Genomic DNA, 6,000 nt, shown 5'->3' with positions numbered 1-6,000 from the left:
CCGACATGTCAGGCCAATAGATGTTCAATGTGGTGGCCACCATTTGCTGCACACAATTGCAATCTCTGACGTAATGAATGTCGTACACGCAGCAGCACATCTGGTGTATTGTCGCCGCAGGCTGCCACTATACGTTGTTTCATATCCTCTGGGGTTGTAGGCACATCACGGTACACACTCTCCTTTAACGTACCCCACAGAAAGAAGTCCAGAGGTGTAAGATCAGGAGAACGGGCTGGCCAATTTATGCGTTCTCCACGTCCTATGAAACGCCCGTCGAACATCCTGTCAAGGGTCAGCCTAGTGTTAATTGCGGAATGTGCAGGTGCACCATCATGCTGATACCACATACGTCGACGCGTTTCCAGTGGGACATTTTCGAGCAACGTTGGCAGATCATTCTGTAGAAACGCGATGTATGTTGCAGCTGTTTGGGCCCCTGCAATGAAGTGAGGACCAATGAGGTGGTCGCCAATGATTCCGCACCATACATTTACAGTCCACGATCGCTGTCGCTCTACCTGTCTGAGCCAGCGAGGATTTTCCACGGACCAGTAATGCATGTTCCGTAGATTCACTGCCCCGTGGTTTGTGAAACCCGCTTCATCGGTAAACAGGTAGAACTGCAATGCATTCTCTGTTAATGCCCATTGACAGAATTGCATTCGATGATTAAAGTCATCACCATGTAATTGCTGATGTAGCGACACATGAAACGGGTGAAAGCGGTGACGATGCAGTATGCGCATGACACTACTTTGACTCAGTCCACCGGCTCTCGCAATGTCCCGTGTACTCATGTGTGGGTTCATGGCAACAGCAGCTAACACACCAACTGCACCCGCTTCTCCTGTGACGGTCCTGTTACGGACCCGTTTGCGTGCTACGACCATACCTGTTGCATACGGTTGGCGGTAGATGTTTTGCAATGTGCGGCACGTTCGATGCTCTCTGTCCGGGTACCGTTCTGCATACACCCTGCAGGCTTCAGCTGCATTTCGTCGACACTCGCCATAGATGAGTATCATCTCCGCCTTTTCAGAGTTCGAATACACCATGGTCACAGCTAGACCAAACCACAACAGTGCACTACAGACACACTCGTAAACACGGTCGTCATCGTAAACATGTCCCTGCAGAAGCTGCTCGCCGACCGTGGCCCGTGTTTGTTACAACACGCAACTGAACGTCGGAGGTTTCAAGCGTCAACTTTAGGTTACAATATCTCCAGATGTAATTAACATTTTACAATGCAACAAACGGCACTGATTACGTATTTGTTTATATGTTCAGATGTGCTAACAAAACTAACGTGGTTCCATTTTAAAAAAACGTAGGATTGTGTTAAAAAACATACTTCCGTGCATTTTTGTATGGTTTGTATTAAACAATTACACTAGCCCCTCTCCTCACGTTCGGTCTGTGGAATCGGTTCGTCAGTATTTGATGTGGTTTACGAAATATATCTAGCGGTAACGTTAGGTGACTCACCCTGTATATTCAGATCACCCAACTACAACAACTCGTACAGCCCCTACGTGGGACTTGTTTCAGTCAAAAGCAATCCATGCAGATCTTTGTTTACACAGTTGACAGCTGTTTTCACTCAGGGCTGGTCATGTCGCTACATAACGTCCACAAACCCCACACAAGTGTGTGCTGCTGTTGCTCCTGTTTTTCTCCATGTCGCCTTTAACACGATAAGTAGTTAGCCAGGCTATTTCCATTGCTCCTACTTTATGTACCTCATCTTCTTCATCAAAATTTCTGCACGAAGTCCCTATGTTACCTGCCACCTGGCTAAGCTTAACACTAGGTTTCACGGTGCCTGTGACATGGTATTCTACACCTAGCTTTTCTTGTACCATTAGGCCTACATACATCCACGATCTTTTTCTTCCACTAGATTTTCCTACCGACCTAGTTTCCAAGATCTTTCTGCGAGTCTGCTGCACTCTACTTTGCTCAAAAAGTAGTTGAAGCTCTTCCCCTATTTGAGGTAATAAGTCAAACGGAATTCAAAGTGTGATTTCTGAGTTTTCTCCTTTTATTTATTTCTCGTTACCTTTTGCCATTCCCATAGTCTCTTTCCCCGTTCAATGTGAGTAAATCAAAATACGCCATATCTAATTCTGCCTGAACGGCACAAATCTTCCTTACGTCTTCCAGGAGTCCGTTGTCTCAACTGCATAATCAACAACTCCATGCGAGTGATCGTCTGGTACTTTTCTGGACTCCCCACTACAATTGCCCCAATGAAACACCAACCCAAGCTTATACTAACTAATCTGTGGCAATATGTACATTTATCACATATGACGTTACTTTTATAGTAAACTAAAACAACACTGACACTCTCTTAAACTGTGATGAAGTGAGACCTAGTGAAATTTATCTTCCGGTGATTTACACAGATAACTTCCAGAAGAGGGTGGATGCAAACGCGAGAGTGTAAAAACCACACAGATATCCCCTGAATGTAAGTTTTAGTTCACAGAAAACACAAAATGAATGAAAACTAAAATAGTACGCTATTTTTAATATCGGTATTAAACAGACACTATCCGAAATAAAGAAAACGCACTGCAATGTTTCCAAAACAACACGTAGCGCTACACACTGATCGCACTGATGTCAGAGTGGTAAGAGTGTGCATCCGGCCACCACAACTGCAAACTACCAACAACCAATGAAATACAATACGTATTGTTTCTGGAAGATAATTCGCCCCTGAACCGGAGTTATATTTCAGAATTTCTGCATCGGCTCCAGATGTCGTATAATACCGATGTTTGTAAATGCTTACGGCAGCCTATGTACTATATGTATCCAGCAAAATTAGACACTTTCACAACTAGATTTTCAAAGGCAAATGCCTTCAGATGCAAATAGCAAAAATATCTGACAATAAAAAAATGGCTCTGAGCACTATGAGACTTAACATCTATGGTCTCAGTCCCCTATAACTTAGAACTACTTAAACCTAACTAACCTAAGGACAGCACACAACACCCAGTCATCACGAGGCAGACAAAATCCCTGACCACGCCGGGAATCGAACCCGGGAACCCCGGGCGTGGGATATCTGACAATACACAAATTATTCAAAGTGACGTGTGACATAAGAGTAAAGAAAAGAATCATTATCAAAAATATTTTCTTTCCAACCTAGAATACTTTGTCTCAGGAATGTGACTTCATAAGAACCAACAGTAGTTGGTCAGTGTTGCTATCCTAATTTGCTTTGACACTCTTTTCCATTTGAGAAATGCATGGTGTAACCGTTCTCTACGTTCATTACTGACAGTTCCAAGGTTATCCGGTAAGAACTCCCAATGGTTATTGAAGAAATGTAATTTAAGTTCCAAGTTATATTCCATAAGGTGGTATGATCTCAGGAGTTCTTGTACAATTCTGCGATAGTTTTCTGCCTTATGATTGCCTAAAAAGTTATTCTAAAAGAAGGAATGAAGATTGAGTTTTACTTCCTATCGACATCGATGTCATTAGATACAGGACCACAAGCCCTGACTTACAGCAAGGCTGGGCGAGGAAATCGGCGGTGCCCTTTCAAAGGAACCATCCCCGCATTTGCCTGGAGCGATTTAGGGAAATCACGAAAAATGTACATCTCGATGGCTGAACGCGAGTTTGAACTGTCGTCCTCTTGAATGTGAGTCCAGTGTGATAATCACTGTGCCACCTCGCTCAGTAAAGTTATTCTACATACATGTGAAATACAGTAATGCCATTCTTTCATCTTCACTCAACAAACCAAGGAAATGTTCATTGAACATTAATTCCTTACCTTGCATGTCTTACGAATATTCCTTCCTTTATTTTTGCTTCACAGTGCTCTGAAGCTGCTCTCGCAAGTACATGAATTACGTGAAGTTTTTGCCCACAGCTTTCACAAAGTTTTTGACGATACCCAATTTAATGTACAGCAGACGTAAATATACATTTTCGTATTAACAAGAGAAATACTGACATATTTTTCTATCCAAGCGGTAGAGCATTTCGGACAGACGATCTTTTCCCCATAAAAGTGTTCATTTATTTATTTTTTCTCTGCTGTTCCACTCACATAAAAAGCAGCAGTTCTTTGGATGGCCAGTCTACGTATCGGGAATAGTCTTTTGTAGGAGACTGTCTACAGCTATTAAATCAGGGCCGCCCATGGTTTGCCTCACTTCACACGTGCAGCGTGTGAGGCCAGCGTGGGGGAAAGTCCCGGCCTGTTATTCGGCTTTGCTCGGTCCTCCTCGGAAGTACCAGCAACACCGCAACATTTCATATAGCATTGCGGTGCGGCATTTTGCGGTCGGCACAACTCCAGGAGTTCGGCAGAACCGTGGTGCCAGTGCTGTTTACCCATCGCTGTTTGTTCGTGATAAGGACTTTCACAAGTCCAGTGGGTGTTTGCATAAAGAGTGGCAATATAGCGATCAATCATCACAATCCTTCAAAATGAATGAGAGTAACAGAGGAGAGGGATGAGATTTCTTAATTCGCATAAGCTTGTTTGCTACAAAACAACATTATAGTACCATAATTAAACTTTTAGATGACAATGAAAGAGCAAGACTTGCTATACTTGTTACCGGTAGGTTCGAACAACACGTAAATGTTAAGGAGATGCTTCAGGAACTCGAATGGTAATCGCTGGAGGAGAGACGATGTTCTTTTCGAGAAACACTATGGAGAAAATTTAGAGAAACGGCATTTGGACCTGATTGCCAAACGATTCTATTGCCGCCAAAATACATTGCGCGTAAGGACCACAAAGATAAGATACGGTAAATTAGGGCTCATTCGGAGACATACAGACTTCCTTTTTTCCATCGCTCTATCTGCGAGTGGAACAGGAAAGGAAATGACTAGTAGTGGTATAGAGTGCCCTCCACCACGCACCGCACGGTGGCTTGCAGAGTATATATATATACACTACTGGCCATTAAAATTGCTACACCAACAAGAAATGCAGATGATAAACGGGTATTCATTGGACAAATATATCTACTAGAACTGACATATGATCACATTTTCACGCAATTTGGGTGCAAAGATCCTGAGGAATCAGTACCCAGAACAGCCACCTCTGGCCGTGATAAAGGCCTTGATACGCCTGGGCATTGAGTCAAACAGAGCTTGGATGGCGTGCACAGGTACAGCTACCCATGCAGCTTAAACAAGATACCCCAGTTCATCAAGAGTAGTGACTGGCGTATTGTGACGAGCCAGTTGCTCGACCACCATTGACGAGACGTTTTCAGTTGGTGAGAGATCTGGGGAATGTGCTGACCAGGGCAGCAGTCGAACATTTTCTGTATCCAGAAAGGCCCGTACAGACCCTGCAACATGCGGACGTGCATTATCCTGCTGAAATGTAGGGTTTCGTAGGGATCGAATGAAAGGTAGAGCCACGGGTCGTAACACATCTGAAATGAAACATCCATTGTTCAAAGTGCCATCAATGCGAACAAGAGGTGACAGAGACGTGTAACCAATGGCACCCCATACCATCACGCCGGGTCATACGCCAGTATGGCGATGACGAATACACGCTTCCAGGGTGCGTTCACCGCGATGTCGCCAAACACGGGTGCGAGCATCATGATGCTGTAAACAGAACCTGGATTCATCCGAAAAAATGACGTTTTGCCATTCGTGCACCCAGGTTCGTAGTTGAGTACACCATCGCAGGCTCTCCTGTCTGTGATGCAGCGTCAAGGGTAACCGCAGCCATGGTCTCCGAGCTGATAGTCCATGCTGAAGCAAACGTCGTCGAACTGTTCGTGCAGATGGTTGTTGTCTTGCAAACGTCTCCATCTGTTGACTCAGGGATCGAGACGTGGCTGCACGATCCGTTACAGCCATGCAGATAAGATACCTGTCATCTCGACTGCTAGTGATACGAGGCCGTTGGGATCCAGCACGGCGTTCCGTATTACCCTCCTGAACCCACCGATTCCATATTCTGCTAACAGTCATCGCGAT

The sequence above is a fragment of the Schistocerca americana genome, chromosome 3 (assembly GCF_021461395.2).
Source record: "Schistocerca americana isolate TAMUIC-IGC-003095 chromosome 3, iqSchAmer2.1, whole genome shotgun sequence".
Lineage (NCBI taxonomy): Eukaryota > Metazoa > Arthropoda > Insecta > Orthoptera > Acrididae > Schistocerca > Schistocerca americana.
This window is presented reverse-complemented; position numbering follows the sequence as displayed.